This window comes from Pelodiscus sinensis, chromosome 9, assembly GCF_049634645.1.
Source record: "Pelodiscus sinensis isolate JC-2024 chromosome 9, ASM4963464v1, whole genome shotgun sequence".
Lineage (NCBI taxonomy): Eukaryota > Metazoa > Chordata > Testudines > Trionychidae > Pelodiscus > Pelodiscus sinensis.
This window is the reverse complement of record NC_134719.1, coordinates 21,087,199-21,110,906: the sequence shown is the minus strand read 5'-3', so window position 1 is coordinate 21,110,906 and position 23,708 is coordinate 21,087,199. Positions and strand designations below refer to the sequence as shown.

At 44.6% G+C, this 23,708-nt stretch overlaps 1 long non-coding RNA gene across 5 annotated transcripts in view; it reads right to left on the bottom strand.

Annotated features, from left to right (window-relative positions):
• LOC142830562 (uncharacterized) overlaps positions 1-18,640 on the bottom strand; it is a 73,840-nt gene extending 55,200 nt beyond the window's left edge. For all 5 annotated transcript variants that reach the window (XR_012905915.1, XR_012905913.1, XR_012905914.1 and 2 more), the window contains exon 1: positions 18,286-18,640. This is a non-coding gene — a long non-coding RNA (uncharacterized LOC142830562). The remainder of the gene's footprint in view (positions 1-18,285) is intronic.
• Positions 18,641-23,708: the final 5,068 nt, after the last annotated feature.

Here is a 23,708-nt window from a genome sequence, read left to right as displayed (position 1 = left end):
AGGGGTCCAGCCATCTGGATTTGATTCTACAGTTGGCATAGAAGTGGCTAGTTCACTTCAGTGGAATAGTAACTTTGTACCTTGGAAGGTGAATGATTTTTGAATTGTGGCAAAAATAATGAACATTTTTTGTTGCATAAGTTGTAGAAGTACCAGCTAAGCATTTAAGTAGTATAACTCCATATAGGGTTACCATGTGTCTGTTTTTTCCTGAACATGGTCTTGTTTTTCACTTGTTAAATCTCCAGCCGGACGGCTTTTTTAAATAGCTAAAAATGTCCAGGGTTTTGCCCTGCAAAGAGGATCAGAGAGGGGGGTGATGGCAAATGCCTGTCAGATGGAATGTTTGGAGCTGCACAGCCAGACATAACCACTCTCCACATGTGCCCCAGTGCCTGGAGGCTGCAGCAGCTCTGGAGAGACCCAGGGCAGGTCCAATGTGGGGAGCGGATTTGGCTCCTCCCATGGAGTTGCTCATTATCCTCCATTCCACTAGACTATGTCCCCAGCTCTGCAGGAGGGATGGAGCATTGGGTTAGAACAGGAGGGCTAGGGTGCCTGGCTATGGGGGAGGGGGTGAGGAACCTGGCTCTGCAGGAAAGGTGGGTGCATTGAGTTGGAGCAGGGGGGCTGGGAGTTCCTAGCTCTGTGGGAGGGGTGGGTGTATTTGGTTAAAGCAGGGAACTGGGCATTACAATTTCTGGCTTCCTTCCTTTCCTGTAGGTGGGCAGTGGGGTCTGTTGGTTAGATTTGGGGGTTCCAGTCTCAACTCTGTGAGGACTGTGGGAGCTGGTGCTTGGTGGGGCAGGTAAAGGAAAGGAAGGGATTCTGGGAAGCAGGATTCCTGGGTTCCTTTTCTAGCCATGCCACTTCTCCCCTTGGTGCCTTTAACTTCATGCCCCCGGACAAACCCCAACCAGCAGCTTCCCTGCTCCTCCCCTTTCGGGCCCTCCTCCAGGGGCAAGGCACCTAGAGAGAATCACTGGCTGTTCAAAACAGTTGGTTCTCTCAGGCGGGGGGGGGGGAGGGGCAGTTAGAAGCAAAGACTTTGCATGCTTCCCCACCCCCAGACCCACAGCGTCTGTAGGTGGGGAAGCACGGAGGTGTCCTGGCCCTGCCTCTTCTGAGGCCCCACCCCTTCTGGGGCAGCCTGGGGCCAGTTCAAAAATTTATGAAGTGGCCCCTGTTAAAAAAAAATTGCCCAACCCTGTGCTAGAATAAGGAAGAGTGGTGTGTGTCTGTGCAAGATATGTATCTTAATCCTACAGTGCTATATTCTTGCTAGTCCAACAGTAAACCTCTACAGAGCAGAGACCAGCAGTTTGAACACTAGTTCCTCAAGGAGGACAAAGAAAGCCTAGCACATTTTTCACTTGTAATCTAACATGGGTTTCCAACTTAATTTCTAGAAACAGAGACTGGTGCTTTTATAGTACAGGCAGTCCCCGGTTACGTACAAGATAGGGACTGTAGGTTTGTTCTTAAGTTGAATCTGTATGTAAGTCAGAACTGGCGTCCAGATTCAGCTGCTGCTGAAACTGATCAGCGGCTGATTCCAGGAAGCCCAGGGCAAGGGCTTCCTGTAGTCAGGCACTGGTCAGTTTCAGCAGCGGCTGACTTGGGGACACCTGGGGCAGAGCAGCTGGGGTGCTGCTGGGTTGGTCCAGTAGCGCCGCCGCTCCTCGGCACTACTGGACCAACCCAGCAGTACCCCAGCTGCTCTGCCCCAGGCGTCCTGATTCAGCCGCTGCTGAAACTGACCAGCAGTGGCTGAATCAGGATGCCTAGGGCAGAGCAGCTGGGGTGCTGCCGGGTTGGTCCTGTAGCACCCAGAGCGGCGCTACAGGACCAACCGGCAGCACCCCAGTTGCTGTACCACAGGCGTCCGGAGCAAAGCCGTGGAGCACAGGGGCAGCGGGACAGTCCAGACGCGCCGTGGCTGTCCTGCTGCCCTCGGGCTCCGCGTCTTTGCTCTGCTTTGCTCCCCGTCTCCCTGGTCTGCGGACCAGGGAGACGGGGAGCAAAGCAGAGCAAAGCCAAGGAGCACGCAGGCAGCGGACAGCCCAGACGCGTCTGGGCTGCCCGCGTGCTCCGCCACTTTGCTGCCTCTCCCTGGTCTGCTGGAGACCAGGGAGACGGGCCCCGTTCGTAACTGCCTGTAATTTCGGGGACTGCCTGTAATTTCTGCACCAAGAAGCCCATGTCATTACAAGGTCCTCTTGTACAAACACAAGCCCATTGAGACTCCAAAGATGTTACAAATGAAAGCCTTGATCTTGAAAAGACTTATGCATCTCCCTAACTTTACACGCTGCATTGGCCCATTGGCTTCACTGAGACAATTCAGAATATGTAAAGCTACACACACACACACACACACACACACAGAAATCTGAGAGACTGGGACCAAATTAAGGTGAACAGTGGGTGAAACATTGTGGGAATTAGGGAGGTAGCTGGAGGGTAGCAGTGATAAGGACACAAGAAAGATCAATCAAACCCTTATTGACCTGCTGACAATATCAGCTGAAGTGCAGGAAGCTGGGGGTATGTCTACACTACAGAGTTTTCGGGAAAATGGCCATTTTTCTGAAAAAACTTCACTTATGTCCACACTGCAATCACATTCTTTCAGAAAAAAAAAATGCAGGGGTTTTTCCCCCAACAGCAGTAAACCTCTTTCTACGAGAAAGAAGCCTTTTTCCAAAAGAACTCATTTGGGAAAAGGCATGTGGACAGGGAAGAGGGAGTTATTTCAAAAGAAGAAAAGGAAAAAAAGCACAGGTGCCCTCGTGGCCACTCCATCCATAGTAATCACAGCTTAAATGCAAAATTAACATCCACACCGAATGGATGCTATCTTTCAAAAAAGCAGAACACTCTTGATGCACAAAAGAAGCCTGCAGTCTAGACATAAACTCAGGCTATGGCATCATCCTTGCTCCTCCTAGAATCATTTTCTGAGGCTGGCTGGTGCTGCTGGCATCACCAATTACAGGCAGTCCCCAGGTTACGTGGATCCGACTTACGTCAGATCCTTACATATGAACAGGGCTTCTCTCGCCACGGAGGACGTGGGCAGCGGGTCCGCCCAGACGCGCCGCCCGCATCCTCCACGGCGAGAAAAGCTGCTCCGCATCTCCCTGGTCTGCTGGGGGGGCCCCCCGCAGCAGACCAGGGAGACGCGGAGCAAAGCCACGGAGGACGCGGGTGGCGGAACCATGGTGCGTCTCAGCGGTCCCGCCGCCCGCATCTCCCTGGTCTGCTGGGGGGGGGGGGTGCGCACAGCTAGTGCGGCTACTCCCCCCCCCAGCAGACCAGGCTTCTCTCGCCGACGCCTGGGGTAGAGCAGCTGGGGGGCTGCCGGGTTGGTCCCACAGCACCGAGATGCGGCGCTACTGGACCAACCCAGCAGCACCCCAGCTGCTCTGCCCCAGGCGTGACCGATTCAGCCACTTCTGGTCAGTTTCAACAGTGGCTGAATCTGGACGCCAGTTCCGACTTACATACACATTCAACTTAAGAACAAACCTACAGTTCCTATCTTGCACGTAACCTGGGGACTACCTGTACTTCATTCAACCCTGCATTCCCTAGCTCTGCAGCTGCAGTGGGGTGGGGGAGAGGGTGAAGGGCTCCTCATAGCCTCTTAACCTTGCCCCTGATAAGACAGAATCTGATCCATAAAGAGGAAATGGTTACTTTTTTCCATGGAGAAAATAAAATCATATTATTGATAGCTGACACCACGCCAATATACTTTGTAAGTAAGATGCATTAATTTGTTCCACACTCACAAACATGTTAGAATGAAAAATTCTTGTTTTGGAAATTACTTGACTGGGTCTTTTTATCTTGGGGGAACCTGTTGCTTTGCACAGGAAATAATGAAAATAAATCCCATGACATTTACGAAATGTCATGCAAAAGGTGAGCCTTAAATACATGTATCCAGTGAAAGATGACAAGACCCAGCAGGAGAAAAGATAGGAAAAATGAAAAGGTGGATTGAATAATTGTTTTACAGATCATTAAAGTATTATTTCTAGGTGGAAAAGAAAAGCAATAATATTCAGTCAGAACAAAAAGGGACAACAAAAACATCAAATTTCCACAACAGAGCATCCTCTGTGGCACTCTACATTGCTCTGCTTCATAAAAATGAAAGTTGACCCTAGAGAGAGTAGATGCCATCAAGTGCTATACAACTACATATGCAACAGCTAGTTCAGTGAGGTTCATTTAAAATCAGTACTGGTCAAAGAGATATTTCATATACAATCAAATATAGTAATGCAGCCAAGTCTTTTAAAATGCATCTTAGAGCCATAAGCCACATGTTAAAAACATTCGTTGCCTCAAAAGTTAAACTGGAAAGTAATTTGCCAGGATGGTGTTACTGGTATAATAAAATAATTTCAAAATGAAAGACAGGGAAAACTGCCCAGTTTCATCTGACTGTCTCAAAGCTCAAAATTTCACAAGATTTTGGTTGAACTCATAATATACGGAAGTATAACCCAGACCGCTGAAATCCCCAAAAATAATTCCCTTCCCAAAATGTCGGTTCTAACATCCAATTCATATTTTAAAATTGTTTGTGATGGAAAATCCACACAATATTTCATACATTGTTTTAATGGGTAATTAACCTCACTGTTTAAATTGTATGCCTTATTACTAACTTGAACGGGTGTACGCTTCAACTTCCAGCCACTGGATCATATTATACTTTGTCAGCTAGATAGAAGGGCCCATTATTAAATATTTGATCCTCTTGTAGGTACTTGTGGCATTATCTGGGGAGAAGTGCCATAATTAGTGAGTGACCATAATCAACCGAGGAACTGAGCTGCCCAGTGTGTGAGTGGCAAAAGAGGAACTAAAGTTGAAGAAGATAATAATGTAGCTACTTAAAATCATCCTTAACACTGCTCTTTGTTAATTTAAATAAATGGAGTTTCTTGAATCACAGAGCTGGAAGAGACCTCAGGAGGTCATCAAGTCCAGCCCCCTGCCCAAGGCAGGACCAATCCCAACTAATCAACCCAGCCAGGGCTTTGTCAAACAGACTTAAAAACCTCTAGGATGGAGATTCTACCACCTCCCTAGGTAACCCAATTCAGTGCTTCACCACCCTCCTAGTGAAATAGTTTTTCCCTAATATTCAACCTAGACCTCTCCCACTGACTTGAGACCACTGCTCCTTGTTCTGCCATCCGTCACTACTGTGAACAGCCTCTCTCCATCCTCTTTGGAACCTCCCTTCAGGAAGTTGAAGGCTGCTATCAAATCCTCCCCCCTCCCCCCCAAACTCTTCTCTTCTGCACACTAAAACCCAAATTCCTCAGTCTCTCCTCACAGATCATGCGCTCCAGCCCCCTAATCATTTTGGTCACCCTCCACTGGACCCTCTCCAATCTATTGCTATAAATGTTGTTTTCAAATCCTTTAAATTATTCTTATGGCTCTTCTTTGAATCCTCTCCAATTTATCAACATTCTTTCTGACACCAGACCTGGACACAGCATTCGAGCAGACACACAAATACTCCAACTCAAGGATTATGCTGTTTATGAACTGCAGGATCACATTAGCTTTTTAGGATGCAGCATCACACAGGGAGCTCACGTTCAGGTAATTAACCACGAATCCCGAGTCTCCCCTACCCCTCCCCCATCCTGCAAGTAGGATTTACATTCTTCCTTCCTAGTGTATACATTCACATTGTACTATATTAAAGAAAAAACACCCACCCCTACTGTTTGCTTTGTAAGCTGGACACTAGCAATCATTTGGTATCAGTGTATTGCCCTCTTCATTATTTAGTATTCTAAATTTGAAAGGAGGGGGTTTAAAAATCAAAATGTTATAGTACAAAGTCAAATGTTTTGAAGAAGCCTATTATAGGACTGCTATTACCTTTAATCAACCAAACTGGTAATCTCATCTAAAAAAACAAAAATAAACCAAGTTACTTTTTTTTTTTAGGATTTAGGATTTTCCATAAATAGTTGATAATGGGCATTAATTATATTATCTTCCTTTAATTCTTTATTGAGATCCATATCAGCTGCTCCAATGCCTTTCCCAGGATGGATAGACTGGCAAGCCTGTAATTAGCCAGGTTACCCTGTTTAACCTTCTTAATTGTCGGCACATTTGCTTTCTGTCTGCCTTCTGGAACTTCTCCAGAGTTCCCAGACTTGAATAAAACATTTATGGCCCAGCAAGCTGTTCAGCCAACTCCTAAAATTCTTGGATACAACTTATGTGGACCTGCTGGTAGCAGCTATATAAACATCCTCCTGAAATAATTAAACAGAAAAAGGTGAGTGATGGAGTACATTACCCCCATCTGATTTGATGGTGCCCTGAATGTTGATTTGACAGAGTTCCAGACCAGTTTGGTGCCCTACCACCACTTTCCTTTAGCTACCTATGACAACCTAGTTATCTCTGCAGAGAACATTTACCAAAAGCAGAGATCACAAGAGCTTGCTTCAAGTTAGTCAACCACATGATGAATTATGACCCTAGCTACAGCAAATACAGGGCCAGCAGCCTGTTGTACCGTGGGGTGATGTCTACACTGGCAGCTCTTTGCGCAAGAACATCTTGCACAAGGGTTCTTGTGCAAGAAGTCTTGCACAAGGAAACATCCACACTGCCATGGGCGCTCTTGTGCAAAAGCACAGCTCACACATGGCAGTGTGGATGCTCTCTTTTGCAAGAAATCCCTGCGAGCATCCACACTGCCCTCTTGCACAAGAGCACCTGCACAAGAGGGCTTACACCTGTTTAAAAAAAAAAGCGCAGCTCTTGAGCAAGAAACCCTCTTACCACGCCATACTGTAAATCTTCTTGCACAAGTGAGCTGGCAGTGTGGACGCTCTGTGGATTCTTGCACAAATATGGCTGTTCTTGCGCAAGAAGCTGCGAGTGAGGACAGCGCCTGATAGTATAGTTCCCAAAGATGTCACTACTACTATTACCACCATGAAGACCAAGCATAGCATTGAGTTTGTGAACTGGTGCCCAACTTGCTTCAAGACTGACATCACCTGCCCAAGGTGCACCATGCTGTGTGTATGCTAAACACTGTAGCTATTGTGAAGGCCTAAAATACTCTGGTTCACAAGTTTGACTTGAGATATGCCGAGCTCACTGATAAGTAGGGGCGCGTATGGAAGAAGAGTGATCAGAGGCTCACGAGGACGTGGCTTCTCTAGAAAAAGAATATGAAGGGGGTGGAAATACTATTAGGATTATTTTTATTAATACACTTAAAAAATCCTTCCTTATAGCCTTGAACCCAATACCCTCTATCACACCTGACCCTACAGCCACTATGAATCTGAGTGATTGCAGAGCACTCAGTGCAATTATTCATCACGTGAGGATGGGTTGTAAAGAGGGAGACACTTCATTTATTAGCTGAAGTTTATACAATCATCATTTGAACACTGAGCAAAGAACCATTTTCTTATAAAGGACTCAATCCTGTTACTACAGCTCCAAAACTTTGCAAACAGCAGAAAAAAAATAAAAAAAAAACACATTATCCCTGCTTCCTTCCTCCTCCCCTATTAAGATGTAGAGATGGTAAAACCAGCTGATTAAATAGTGATCATGTCCCTGAACTTCCTTCCATTTTTAGAACAGATCTAGAGCATAAGTATTTATGAAAATACTAAATGCTCAGACAAGTTTTCCTCCATCACCATCTGCCTTTGCATTGTCAAGTTCCAGCAGACAGTAAAAGTACCAACATAATCATTGACTTTTTCAGCTGGGATTGGAAGGAGAAGAGCTAGAAGTCCCTGTTTGTTTGCAGTCTCAAGAGAGCCAAATATTTCACATAAAATACTGGAAGTGTTTGATGCTTTTCCAAACTTTATCATTTTTCAAAATGAGCTTTATCGCTACTGATGAACAAGAGATCCTTGTCAGGGTGAATGGAGGACAGAACCTACCTCCTGGAAAAGCAAATTATAAACACCGATCAGAGTCTAAATTAGGGATGTAAGTGACTCATCGACTACCTGATAAGCATAAGCTTATTGGATAGTCATGTAGTGACTCGACTAGTCACTTCCCCCCTCCTTGGTGCCTCTATCAGAAAGAGGGAGTGGAATGGGGGGGAGCCATCTTAAAAGCTGGTTCACCTCAGCACCATCTCTGTGGGCGACAGGGGAGGCAGAGGCACAGCAGAGAAACAGCGCAAGTGGGGACTAAAGCAGTCCCCACTCATGCCGTGTTCCAACTGCTGCGCTTCTGCTTTTTAAATGTAGCAAGAGCCCCACAGGGCTGCTTGAGTCCCAGCTCACTACATGCTCCCTGCTGCACTTCTGCTTTAGAAATGTAGCAAGAGCCCTGGGGAGCTCTTGCTACATGTCAAAGTCTGAGCACTGTTGTCAGAACCTGTTTGCCCCTGTTCCCTGCTGCTCTTCTGCCTTTTAGCTCTTACTATGTTTGAAAGGCAGAGGCGCAGCTGGGATACCGAGTGCCCCACCTCCCCCTTTTCAACTAATCAAGTAGACTGTGGAAATTCCATCGACTACTTGATGAGCTTAACGACATCCCTAGTCTATATGATTCACTTAATACGTTAAGCTTTTCCAAAGATATGGTAATCTCCATCCCTCTCTCACTATCCACATAGCTCAGTTTCTGACCAGCCTTGCAAGCAGCCTATTTTGAGGGGTGGATATATCGTTTGAGCTACCTTACACCAAAAGTCACTTTACTTCTTATGATACTTCTCATTTGGACAATCACATCTACCAGCAACCAGGATTTTCCTAACCTCCATTACAACAATACATTCTGATTCATGGTGCTCAAGTGACAAGATGCTGCATGAAGGCCCTAGAAATACTTTCCTCAAGGTCTTCTTCTTAGAATAAGGTAGAGTAAAAGTGTTGCTTTAGATGGGAGGACAGCGAGTTAAATTAGATGAACCTGAATTAGTGATTTTAGGATAAAACTAATTTAGATGCTCTCTCAACTCAAGCCTTTCTAGTCTCAACGCTATGTAGTGGTTGGCGCTTTGCAACATAAAATAAAAGGACTTTTACAGGTTGGTGGGATTAAATGGCCAGTTGCAAAGCCTGTTTCCTGGGAACAGAGATTTGTTACATTGTGATCTTATTTAGAAGGCCAAATTGCTACTCAATTTTAAGCGAAAAGGCTGATGCCCATGTTTGAGAAGATAAAAGATCAACGCATCTAAATATTTCATGGCTTTGGAGATTTCAGAGGGACTCCTTCTAGTGATTTCCATCTTCTTTATTAACAGGATCAATAGAAGTAGTTCTGGGTAGATAGAAAAATGGCCTGAGTCCCACTTACATGAATGTAGTTAATGAATACCACTTCTTTATAGCCCTTCACATTTCATTACTGGATTATATCTAATCTGGATATCCTTACATGGGTAGCTCATGTGAATAAAACCTTTTAAAAAATAATGGAACAGATGGTACTGTTCCCAATGAGAGTGGTACTACCCTTTATGAAGAACAGATATGCAAGTGAGCAAACATCACAAACTACATAGTGGCTGTTCCCAGGAGGATATGAAAAGCTGTTTCAAAGCTCTTGAAGGAGGATACGTTAGCCACACACCTCACCGGTCTTTTGCATTTTAAAATTGCCAGAGTCTTTTGTTTTGACTACACTTTTGATACATGGCTTTATATGAAACAAATTAACATTTAAACCTTTGTAATAAAATGATATTTTTGCATCTCTAGGTCAAATGGTCAGGCCTGCCAAAGGGGACAGGAGAACACAATGGAGGAAGTTGTTCCAGAGCCCAGTGAGTCAAAGGGGTCCGGGGCTCCTGACCGCCTCTGTTGCTACTTCAGCAGCAGTGGTGGTGCTGGCCAGAGCCCTGGGCCCTTGAAATCGCCACCAGAGCACTGCTCCGTGCAGCTCTGAGGGCTGGAGGGGACCCAGCACTGTGCTCCAGGTAGTGCCAAGAGCTGGCTTCCCCAGCCCTGCCCCTTCTATCCAAGGCCAATCCCTTTCCAAGGAAGTGGTGCCAGGTACCCCCATCCACTCTGCCCAGTGAACCCTTGAAAGTGGTCAGCTCCCCTGAAAATGGGCAAGTCAAAGGAGCAAGAAAGTTAGCTAAGGACTTCAAGACCCAGGAAGGAGCCTCTAGAGGTCTAGTCCATCTCCCTCATGTTGAGCCAGGACAAACTAGACCCAGACCATCTGTGACAGGTTTCTCTAACCTGTTTTTAAAAACCTTCACTGATGGGGGATTCAACCTCCCTTGGAAGCTTATTTCAGTGCTTAAATAACTATCCTTAAGAAAAACTTCTAATTCTAATGTCTACTCTAGATCCCCTCGGCTGAAAAATAAAACCTGTCCTACAGTCTGTGGATGAAAAAACAAAAGTGGTCACCATCCTCTTTATAATAGCCCTTCATACATTTGAGTATGTCTGTCCTCAGCGATCTCCACTCCAGGCTAAACATGGCCAGTGTTTTTCAACTTTTTCTTACAGGTCATGTTTTCTATAGATCTCCTTTTGATGCTTTCCTCTAATCTCTCCAATTTTTTGCCCACATCTTTCTTGAAATATAGTACCTAAAACCATACTGTAACTGACATAGAGGAGATAATTGTTTCACTTTATTCTGTGTTTTGAGGCTAGGACTATTACCGTACCACAAATTGCATATCTTTTCCCAATTTACTTTCAAAAGACTCTTCTAAAATTTGGCCCATTTACACAGGGCCAAATTTCAGAAAGAAAAAAATCCTCATTTGGAACATCTCTTCTTCCTCGTAAAACAAGTTTTACAGGGATGCCAAAAAAGTTTGTCCACTTTTCTGAAATTTTTTTTGGAAAACCAGACGCATTCCTTGGTATCCTGGAAAAGCTCTGTAGTCTAGATATAGCCTTAGATAGTTTGTTCCTGTTAATGCATCCCAGAATGGTCTTTGCTATTTTCTTCACAGCCTCAGACAGCAGACTTTCAATTTCTGATCTACTATAACCCCTGATCTCTTCAGCTGTTTCACTGCTTAGCCAGTCATTCCTTATTCAGTATTTGTGCATTAGATTCCTCCAACTGAAGTGTAATGCTTTCAACTTCTCAGTTGAACTTCATATTGATCTCAGACCATTTCTTCAACCTAACAAGAGGATTTTGAACTATAATTCAAAGTGCTTATTGCACCTCCCCATAGTGTCATCTTCAAGTTTTATAATCTAAATGAATGAAAACATTGACTAGTACCAAATCTAGAACAGGCCCTCATTAGATAGGTCCCATTTTGAACATCCATGCTAAGTTCAATAGATATCAATGGCTCAGACAGCCAGTTGTGAACCCAGCCTATAGCAATTTTATCTACGCCACATGGCCCACATTTGCTTGTTAGGCTGTCTTGGTATTGTACCAAAAGCTTTACTGAAGGTCTAGCTAAATTGCATAGACTCAAAGAATATCAGAAGAGACTTCAGGAGGTCATCTAGTCCAACCCCCCTGCTCAAGACAGAATCAACCCCAACTAAATCATTCCAGCCAGGACTTTATCAAGCCTGGCCTGATAAACCTCTAAGGATGGAAATTCTACCACCTCCCAAGGCAACCGATTTTAGTGCTTCACCACACTCCTAATGAAGTAGTTTTCCCCCTTCCCAATATACAACCCAGACCTCCTCCACTGCAACTAGAAATCACTGCATCTTGTTCTGTCACCTGCCACCATTGAGAACAGCCTAGCTCCATCCTCTTTGGAACCTCCATTCAGGTAGCTGAAGGCTGCTATCAAATCCCCCCCTTCTCTTCTACAGACTAAATAAGCCCAGTTCTCTCAGTCCCTCCTCATACCTCATGTGCCTCCAACACCCATTTTCATTGCCCTTTGTTAGACTCTTTCCAATCCTTTTAGGAGATGGGGGTCAAAACTTGGCACAGTACTATGGCACTGGTGAAGTCACATCTAAATACAAGGGAAGTGATTATTTCCCTGTTTCCCAATATGCCATTAGCCCTCTTGGAAACAAGAGCATACTATTGACTCACATCTATCTTCTCATCTACTGCGGGGGGGGGAGGGGGTCACAGAATTGCCGCTTTGCTAGTCAGTCCCCAGCCTGTAGCAGTGCTTGGGATTCTTCCATTATAAGTGCAGAACCTGGGAAGGATTCAAACTCAGGACCGCCGGAGCTTAGTGTAGGAGCTAAAGTTATAAAGCCAGCTGGTTCTCGGCTTAAGTCTCTTTCTTGAACCACACCCTCTAGGTGTGTGGGTTATGCTAGCAGCTTGTCAAGGAAGGATGGTGTATTGTTAGAGCACTAGTCTGCTACTGGGGTAACCTAGATTCAAGACTTTACTCTGCTAGAGACTTCATGTGTGACCTAAGGCAAGACCATTAGCTTCAACCCTCTGTCCCTCAGTTTTCAATCTGTAAAATGGGGATAGTTATGTTGCCCTACCTTAGAGGGTAATTATGAGGCTAATTAAGATTTGACATGCTCAGATACTATGGGAATTGGGGTCCCTATAAACATTCTGATCTTTAAATAGGTGTCAACTCAAAAAGTGAACATACAAGAAAAGATTGTGAATGTGTGGCAGGAGAGGTGCTGATCTTAGATTCATGTATATTAACCCTCCTTTTTTCTCTCCCCTAGGGAGAGTTAATGAGCTAGCATGGATTTAATCATTGCTTCCAACTGGCCTGCTGTGGATGAAATCATTGAGGATACTTCTTGAAATCAGGATAGTACCAACAAAGCTCAGGTCAGTTCTGTAAAGTTCAAGAGGTGCATTATTTTGGAGAATGAGGATTTTGCAGATCTAGAAACAAATGGTTCTCGCATGCCTTATTCACATAGTTGCTTAAACTTAGTGGATAGGACCTCAAACAAAAGAAAAATGTAAAAACACTCCTGCTGCATACCAGCATGCTTTGGATAAAGTGACTGAGGACAATCGTGCAGGCTCTGTGAAAGAGACCTCACAACAGAATAGCTTGGCCTCTACTGGGCAGCTCTGAAAAGCAGAGTTCTGTGCCCTACTCCTATGGGAAGAGAGCCTTAATTTCCTTGGATTCCATTAAAAATCCTAGACTGCATTTATTACTGAGGTCAATAAAAGAAGTTCATTTCATATTTCAGGATTGGCCCGTGTCAATTAAGTTAATCTGAGTATTTGGTCTGAAATTCTTAGTTGTACTGTGCATGTGAACTGGAACAGCAGATCCCTGCTGTTTCAGAATCTCTGCTCATTAAAAAGGATCCACCCCAGCAAGGCACTAGACACAGATAGATTCTTCCCTCAGAAAGTGTTTAGCATTTGGCTCCTAAACATCACTCTTTGCTGTCAATCCAGCTATTGGACAGATGACCCTGCACACTGGAAATGATGTTTGCACTAAGTTTTACAATGAAGTTTGCTTTATTAGAGGAAATGCAGTATGAGTACATATGCAAATGAGGCCCAGCAATGAACATCATTGCACCTCTGTGCATACTTAATGAGCCACCATTTTTGCACAAGGAGCAGTCTACACTACGGCAGAACTGCTCTTGCGCAAGAGGGGGGTTTGTACAAGAAGGAGCAAAATGCAAATGAGTTATGGCAATATTCACCACACCTCATTTGCATATGTTCTTGTGCAAAACTGGGTAGTGTAGACACAGCAGGAGATTTTCCTGGCTCTTGCAGTGAAGACAATGAACTGTGGCAAATATAACAGGGAGCAAAGAGACATTCAGGTTAGAGAATGTTACCTTCTTTGGCCCCAATTCTGAGAGAGCTGGAGATGCTCATAGCATAACAATTTCTTACTTTATGCAAAATTATGGCTTCCTAGAATTAAGTGTGTTACTACTTGTTTGTAACCCTTTTCTATTTTTTTATTCTTCCCTAATATCACTTAAATCTGTTTTCTATTGATGAACTTACTCGTTCTATTACAAAGCCATTTCAATGCAGTATATCAGGGGGTTTCAAGCTTTGTGTTGCAGCTTGCAAATCCAAGCCACTAGCTGGCCATGACTTGCTTTGTTTATCTGAGCATCCACAGGCATGGTCACTCATAGCTCCCAGTTGCTCTGGTTCCCCATTCCTAGGCAATAGAAGATGCAGGAAGGGGTGGCCCAGCTTGCACCACTCCCCACAGCTCCCATTGGCTGGGAACAGTGTACTGTGGCTACTGGGAGCAGCCATGCCTGCAGATGCTTAGGTGGGGGTGGGGGCATAGGGCATGAGGGAGAGAGAGGGTTGGGGGGGGAGGGGCTCAGGGCAGTGGGTCCCATTTAATGAAACCATCTCCCCTCACCCAGTCCCTTCCCTTACCACCAGGGCACTCTCTTGGTGGTGTAGCTTCCCTGACTGATCACTCTGCATATAGCTCTCCCCTATACTCATTGCCCCCAGTGGCCACTCTCTGCTCCCTCCTTTTCTAGGTTATGGAAAACCGTCTCATTCCCAGCACTTCCCACTTGCTTGCACAATCAAACCCTGACCTTGCTATAAGAGTAAACTGCATACCAAATTTCGTGGTCCTATCTTTCCATTTAAGAGGAGGAGCTCTTGGACTCCGACAGAAAGATGCACATTTCTAAAATTAGACTAATGTCAAACCTATTGACAAGATACATTTTTTCTTGTCATGTACAAACACCAATTATGCACCTCTTACACCTTCAGGGGGTAAAAATCCACAAGAGACCTCCCCTCCATCATTTGAGGATTTGTAGCAGTATTCTTCACTATGAACTGGTACCCACTGTATGTGAAGCAAGAGCTATAGATGCTACACAAGGTGCAAGTAAGCTTAATGCATAAGAAATTAGGGTTAACAACCCTCCAGGATTGTCCTGGAGTCTCCAGGAATTAAGGACAAAACCTCTAGAAACATCCAACCAAAATTGGCAACCTTAAGAAATTGAGAGCAAGAGTTTGTCTGTCATTTGAAATTGCCTAGCACATTTTGGACAGTACAAAAATAATTGCAGTACATGCAAGTGAATTTTAAACTTTGACCACATTTCATATGGAGGCACGCAATGTTTATATTAAGAACGTATGGAGTCAAAAGTCTACCCTTATAAGAATATTTTCAAGCGTAGGTAATTCAACACTAGAGTGAAAATATTGCAGTGTTAAACGTTTTATAATTTCCTTCTGATAAAAATCACCCAAAAGTCAACTCAGTGAAGAGCCCTAAAGAAAGTCAAATGACCTTTTATGAGCACCTTTACAAGCAGCAATCATGTCTAGTGCTGTGGAAAATGCTGCCTCAAGGAGACAGATCTAGATAAAAATTGGAGAGAGATCTAGATAAAAATTGCATCAGTCTGGTGTTTCATCATTTGAAAAAATAGGTTATCTAGATTTTTTTCTCCTCCAAACTAGCACATTGTCCTATTCAACATCTATTAATAATCTTCACCTTTTCATTGTTATAGACAGATTATATTTCAGTCCCACACAGGTCAGATATTCTAATAAGGTAATCACATTTCTCTCTGTTCCCTAAGGCCCCAAGAATGCAGTCTGATTTGATATAGTCCCACCTGCAGCCAAATGAAATCCTATTATGGTTTACAGAACTTCAAATGGGCATAAGAATCTGTGCTAATGGACCCGAGTGCACAGTCACAGCTTGATCAACTTATCTTTATGCAATGAAATGCCACACAGAGGTGTTGTATGCAATGTCATGGCTATACTGGTCCAGGATAGGAGACAAGGTGGGTGAGGAAATATGCTTTTATATTGGAACAACTGCTGTTGAGAGAGATGAGCACTCTCAATTAGCTAGAAAGCTTGTTTCTCACAACAGAAGGTGCTCCAATAAACTATTTCCTCACTCACCATGAATCTCTTGTTCTACATGGGATACATAATTAGATATCAGTGGCTGGGACATGTTGGTTGATTGAGATTTGTGGGGCTCAGGGGCCATTTAACAGCCTATATTGCAGCTGAGAGCAAGCTTCTCAACCTAGAGACAGGTACATGCTAGTCTAACTCAAGCTAAAAATAAGAGCAATTGTCTGCTGTGACTGTAGTAAAGGAAAATTAAATAAAGTCTGCTAGATAGTTAAGAAACCCAACATCTTCCCCTCTCCCTAAGGAGGAACTAATATACCCCAAAGAGAATATGCAAGACAAAATATGCTAGCCCTGTAGACCTCTTGCTTTGTTTCTCTCCCTGAAGTGCTCCCCACTCTCCCATACAACAAGACTTACGTGACCCAAGACTTAAGTGACCCAAATTCAGCATATCCAAAGGAGTACTTCCAACAAACAAGTTTACAGAAACCAGATAGATCCAATATCTTTATAGAAGCTCCTGATCAAGTGTCAGACTATGGCCAGATGTTCTGCAGGTGCACAAGACCAGTCCTAGAGAAGGTATAAGTATGCAAATACATGCCTTAAACGCTAACACAACAACTGCTCATGCATGCTAACAAAGCACTATGCCTTTAACATGTTTTAGGGTTGACATATGACTAGTCTTGAATATGACCAGTTTAAATGTGTGCTACAGGCACACTGCTACCACCTTCCAAATTCTAGCCTAGACAAGGCCATTAAGATTCAATATATAGGAGACCGCAGTATTGGCGGGGGGGGGGGGGGGGGGGGGGGGGAGGAGGCAGAGGAGAAGGGTGAAGAATTCGACTGTTGCTAACCAGTTGTTTAAAATGGACAATGATAAATCACTGTTTCCAAGTAGTGCCCAAGTCCTGGATTAAAAGAAAAGATGAGTCTATATTGCAAAAATTTGAAGATAAGTCCAAATCTGAACAGTCACAACCCTTCAAGTTGTTTGGACTCAGAGTCCTCCCTGACTGGAATCTCTCACACACTCAGCCTTTTTTTGTTTGTTAAACTTAGCATTTGGAAAGAATGATATTTCAAAAACAACTCGAACAATATACTTCGGAAACAGTCCAAACATTCTTACACTAGCAGAAAGCGCAGCATTAAGTCTAGCTGCTACTCTCCATTTTTATACATACCAAAGCTCAGCAGTAACAATCCATCTGAAGAAATTACAGCTTCTGATTCTGTACTGATAAAAGAGAGGAACCCAATGACATGGTCTTAAACCAGACTTCATACTGTAATAAAGAGCTCTGCTAGCGTATTTGCAGGACTCTTGATCTTGACCAGTGGTTTCCCCATCTCCGCTGTGCTAAGTATGGCCAGAAGCTCAAGACATTATAAACTCACCACACAATTCAGTACAAATAATGTACCTAGAGGACGCTTGGGACCTTGCGAGATCAGGCACTAGGCCTCAACACCTGAATTCAGTTCAGCTCAATATTAGAGCAATATTAAAGGCCTGCTGACTGATGGTACTATGTGCTGTGAATGTGTGAAAAAGAGAACCACATCACAGCTCTACAGATGACCTATATATAGCCAAGGATGATTGAGCCCTAGTCAAGTGGGCTTTGACACTTGGTGGTCGCTGGACCCCCACCAGTCAATGAGTTTTATGCAACAGGTGAACCAGTTGGAAATACTCTGCAAAAAAACACCAGAAGACCCTTCCTCCTATCCACTGTAGAAATGAAGAGTGGAGCTGATTTACAGAAAGGCTTAATACAGTCTCAGTAAGAAGCCAAGGGCCTTTGGGCACATAGTGCATGAAGATGCCTCTGGTCTTGTAAGGTTGCACTGGTCTTGTAAGGGTTGGAACACACCACCAGGAGAAATAGGTCCTGGTTCATATGGAAGGTAGATACCACCTTCAGCAGGAAAGCCAAGGGGAAGGAGGAGAGGGGGAGAACTGCAGCTGAACCATGTTTTATAGAAGACAGTGTACAGAGATTGAGGTCAGGGAGGAAAAAGGAAAGGAGAGTTGGTAAAAACTGGAGAAGATGGATCCAGGCTGGTAGGTTGCTCTCAAGCACACACTCAGAATATTTGCTTGGCCCTCTGCTTGTTTCAGGTTGAGCCCTCCACACTCTGCTCAGTTGGTAGGTGGCTTGGATCATGTTTGTAGCTCATGGCTTTCTTGTGAAGTGGGAACTACTGAGGCTGGTTCCCTTTCTGTTCAGGGGAGGATATTCCATGCTGGTTCAGAATTCACTGAAAATATATGTAGGTGTGAAAAATAATCCCTGTCCCCTTGCAGCACAGAAATGGCATTTGACAAGACAACATTGCCCTAGACAGGAGATACCAATCTGACTCACATTATGGAAAGTCACACTGCTGTACCAGTGCAGACATATTAAACCAAGCAAATGTTACACAGATTTTATAGTAGGATTTGCATACCTGGGTTAGTTCCAGGGGCTCTGTGAGAGGCAACTCACAGCCACAGCCAGCTGACCTGGGATTTAGCTCTTCTAGCCCTGCTGGATTCCTTTCTCTGGATGGTGTCACCCCTTGTTTTGCCTCAGGGCATGGCATCCTCTTCCATACACTGCCCTCCAGCAATGCCCACACCTGTCCAAGCCCCCCTTCCGGGGGAAGTTGTTGTCCACTCTGCTCACACCCCAGAGTCCTCTCTTTCACAGAGCACCCTGGTCTCCTCCTTAGTAGCTTAAGCCTGGGACCTTGTCTGGCCAGAGCTCACCTAGTGCCTCCCCAGCACTGTTCTAGCTCCAGGGAGCTACCTGCTTCCCTAGCAGCCAGACCCTCGTTGCTTTCTCTCAAGTAGCAGTCAGTTCCCCTTATATAGCTCCCAGCTGGGCCCTCATCAGCTAGAACTGCCTCAGCTGGGGCTTTGCTCCCAGTCCCTTCTCCGGGCTGGGATTTTTCCCTTAAAGGCCCAGTGCAGAGCAAGCACCCTGTCACATGCTCCCATTTCTGGAGTAGCACTTGACTGGCAGAGCAGGAACTTTCTAAAAGCTGCAAGTTTAGATCAGGATGCAACTCTCTTCACCAGCTTTTTCCAACTCCAGCTCAAGTTCAGTTCAGATCTTAAGTCATGTGAACTTGCTTCAGACAGTTCTAATTCAGCCCAGCATTATCCCATTCACCCACAGAACTTAGTGCCCTCTTGCAACATTTCTAACGGTCAAAGCAGGGCACAAGGAATCTGAGTCCTAATGTAAACTCAGCCACTGGCTAGGAGATCTTAAACTGCTTAGTTCTGCACCTCAGTTTCTCTATCTGATCTCTCTCCAACTTTGATCCCTTTGTATGGAATTTGCTATACCAGTACCCAATATTACTCTACTTATTCCCGTGGGCTGCATCTAGACTGGCAAGTTTTTCTGCAAAAGCAGTCGCTTTTGCGCAAAAACTTGCCAGCTGTCTACAGTGGCCACTTGATTTTGCACAAAAGCACTGACGTTCTCCTGTCCGAAATCAGTGCTTCTTGCGCAGATGCTTTGACGTTCCCATTCGGGCAAAAGCCCTTTTCCAGAAATGTTTTTGCGCAAGAAGGCCAGTTTAAACAGCTAAAAACTGTTTTGCGCAAAAAAGCCCTGATGGCGAAAATGGCGATCAGGGCTTTCTTGCGCAAAACCGCGTCTAGATTGGCACGGACGCTTTTCCGCAAAAAGTGCTTTTGCGGAAAAGCATCCGTGCCAATCTAGATGCTCTTTTCCGCAATGCTTTTAACGGAAAAACTTTTACGTTAAAAGCATTTGCGGAAAATCATGCCAGTCTAGACGTAGTCTCATTGTACAAAGGCCAAGAAGAAATTCAATCCTAACTATACATATTACTTTGTCATTAATTGTGGACACTAATGGAGATATATTCTATATTAGACTTCTAAAAAGAGCTTGCCACATGCAAGAAATTTACTGTAAATTCCTGTTGACCAATCCAATTAAATGATGGCAGGAAATGGTCTTCGATGATTTGTAATTGCTGGAAGATATGGACATCTATATTCATTAAATCGGGTTCTCCCTCTAAAATGCCTACTCACCCAGCAGAAAATGATCTTTGATTGTTCTGCAGATCAGTCTATCTTGATTAATAAAAACTATTAATTGTTTATTTTAATAATAATTTAGATTTATAAAGCACCTTTGATTCGGAGGGATCCAAATTGTTGGAAAACATAAGGTCAGATTTTGCTACTCACATACAAATGGAGGAGCTACAGCTGGACTACAGTTTTAGCATAGAGTATAAACCATCCTAAGTGAGATCAAGACACTTGTTAGTAATATTTACGTTTTTTTAAGAATGTCTCCTACAGAACACTGGAGATTAAAACAATTATTTCACGCAGAGGAGCCTGGCTCTTGCGTTTAAAAGGCCTGTAGTGCACCACCTGTCTTCCTGTAAAGGGCTAATAGTCCAAAAATAAAGCAGTCAGACTCTTTGGGGGACTCATGTTTACAAAAGATGAAGTCAAACTGGAATAAGTGCAGAGAAAGGCTACTAGGATGATCTGAAATAATGGGGGAGGGGAAGAACTGTATGAGAGCAAAGTTAAAGAACTTGGTTTGTTTAGCCTAGCCAAAAGAAAGCTGGGGTGCGGAGGTGGTATGACTGCTTCCTAAATACAAAGAGATAAATACTGAGGTGGGGGGAGAGTGGGGGAGGAGGGAAAAAGAGAGAGAAGGAGGAGTCATTTAAGTTAAGCACCAGCATGGACACAGAAAAAAAGGAAAATAACCTGGACATCAACAAGTTTAGGCTCAAAGTTAGTTTCTTATCAAGAAGTGAAGTTCTGCCTTTCAAGGGGAACACTGAGGACAAAAAACCTACATGGATTCGAGACTGAGCTTGCTAAGTTTATGGAAGTGATAATGGGACTCCTTACAATAGCATGTGGCCCATTGGTGACTACCAGAAGAAAAAACTTCCCCAACAGCCAGAGATAGGACACTACATGGAAACGGTCCTGAGTTACTATAGAGAATTCTTTCCTAGATATCTGCCTGGTGATCTTGGCCTTTTGATCAGGGTGTAACTAATTGCCAGATTTTGAGGGGGGAGGGAATTCTCTCAATCCTAGGTCAGACTGACAAAGCCATTGGAGGGTTTTGTGGGGGAGGGGGGTTGCCTTCCTCTGCAGCAAGACACACAGGCCATGTGTAGGTTTCAACTAGTTTAAATGGCAAGTTCTGTGTAACTTGCCGTCTTGAAACAGTGATTGTATGAGCAGGGTCTAGATGGAGTGAGGATTTCAGGTACTGCTGCAAGTGGCAAACCAAGTGGGTTTTGCCCACAAAAGCTCATGATTCTATGTATTTTGGTTAGTTCTCTAAAGGCGCTGCAAGACCACTCATCGTTTTTACCATGTTGAGGCAGCTACTGATCCAGCTGAAACATTTTACTCACAAGGTCACTGAAGAGGAGGGAAAGGAAAGTGACTAAATCAAAAGGAAAGAAAAATTAAGAGCAAGAAATAAGGCAGGACTCAAAGCAGGAAATTTTAAGTAAATCTAAACCTGCAGATACAAGGTGGAATATGAATGAGGTGGAATGGGAAAGCAGGGTACAAAAGAATAAATAGTTGTCTTTCACCATAATAACATGCCCTCATTGTCTCAGACCCTAGTGCCATTGTCCATACACACCTCTATGATCTCCCACCAAAACTATGTGGCTATATCTACATTGTAGGCTTCTTGCGCAAGAACAGCTGTTCTTGTGCAAAAACTTGTCTACACTGCATGCACGTTCTTGTGCAAGTAAAGTTACAGTAAGGCGTCAGAACAGAGGGCTTCTTGTGCAAGAGTTATTCCTCTCCCCACGAGGAATAAGCCCTCTTGCGCATGCCTTCTTGCGCAAGAGCTCAGTATGGACGGTCAACAGGGGTTTCTTGTGCAAGAAACCCCTATGGCTAAAATGGTCATCAGAGATTTCTTGTGCAAGAGAGGATCCACACTGCCAAGGACGCTCTTGCACAAAAGCACAAGGCAGTGTGGACGTGCTCTTGCACAAGACCTTTTGCACAAAAACTCTTGCGCAAAACAGTTCTTGCACAAGAAGCCTGCAGTGTAGACGTAGCCTGTAAGTACAGCAAGGGTCCTACCAAATTCACAGTCATAGGATTTTAAATTAGTAAAACTTCATGATTTCAGCTATTTAAATCTGAGTTGGAATTGTAGGTGACCTGCCCCTACCCACCTTCCCCCCCCCCCCAAAAAAAGATTTGGATAGGCTCACTAGGTTATGGGGGGAGGGGGAGATGTGGTACTGCTACTTTTTTTGCTGCTGCTGGGAAGCTGCAGATTGATGGCTGAGAGCCCAGGCCTGAAGGCAAAGCCACCAGCAGCAGCATCAGGAACGCACATGATGCTATTGCCACCTTTACATCTATGCTGCCACTTGCAGAGCTGGATCCTTAATAAGCAGCCACCATTCTCTGAAGGCAGTGCTAAAATCAGGGTGGCCACACCATGCCCTGCCATTATAGAATCCTAGAGCTGGAAGAGACCTCACGAGGTCATCAAGTCCAACCTCCTGCCCAAGGCAGGACCAATCCCAACTAAATCAACCCAGCCAGGGTGTTGTCAAGCTGAGACTTGAAAAACTCTAGGGATGGAGATTCCATCACCTCCCTATACAACCCATTCCAGTGCTTTACACCCTTCCAATGAAATAGTTTTTTCTAATGTCCAACCCAGACCTCTCCCACTGCAACATGAAACCATTGCTCCTTGTTCTGCCATCCGTCACTAATGTGAACAGCCCCTTTCATCCTCTCTGGAATATAATCCGGCCTTCCCCCTCTCCAAATCCCTTTTTCATCAGGACCCCCAATTTGAGAGACGCTGGTCTCCTCCCACAAAGTCTTTATAGTATAGAGTAAAAGCACATAAGAGACTAGATTACATGGATGGGAGATGGCCCAAAATGCATTTTTCACGGTCCAAAATGCATTTTTCATAGCTGGGAATTTGCTAGGGCCCTAATTATAGCACTTCCAGCTTTACCACAAAGGCAGTCAGAGACCCTGTTCCACTCTGGCTGGGGTTCTGCAGAAGGCTCTGTGAAGGTTCAACATGCATTGCTGCTCCTGTAGGGCCTCCCCTATGGCTTTGGCAGGGTTCTGCTGGCCTCCCTTCTCCAGAGGCAAAACGTTTCTTACCATTGGCTATTGGTATGGTCCCCCTCTTCATTCTGCAGCAGGACAATGGCTGGGAAAGCCAGACACTACCCTTTGTGGTATATTAATTCCCTCATGTTTGTAAGGTAATATAGTAGAGAAGGCCATCTGAGTACTTAGAGAGACAAACGGACAAGGATTGTTTCACTCTCTCTGGGGATACAGAAGCTCTTCCTCCTCGTGTTAATAAAACACTTCTATAATGTAATAGCTGAACTGTATTTAACATTTTAAGTTAAAGCATGTTGCTTAGTAGACCAGAGACTAGAATTCTGGACTCTTGTGGTGGGATACTTAAGCCAGGATCCCACCACACCTTTCTGCTACTCTATACGCCCTCTTTCCATCTGGGGAAGAAGTTCTCTGGAGCTGGCATTGCTGACGGACGGCCACAAAGCTGCCTTCATGGACTAGAGGGCAGACTGCAGGCATGGTTGGGACCATACCACACAGAGCACTTTGAAGATTCCAATAGATCTGTAGGGAGGCCACCCATGATTTTAGACCTAACTCTAGGGCAGTGGTTCTCCAACTTTTTGGCCAATGGCCACCACAGACCTTTCCATGGACCACCAGTCAAGCAGCTACAATGACAAAAATGGGTGCTGGAGTGGGTGGGGATGCGGGGTCTGGCCAGGTGGTAGGATGCAGGAGCAGGCTGAGGATGGGAGGG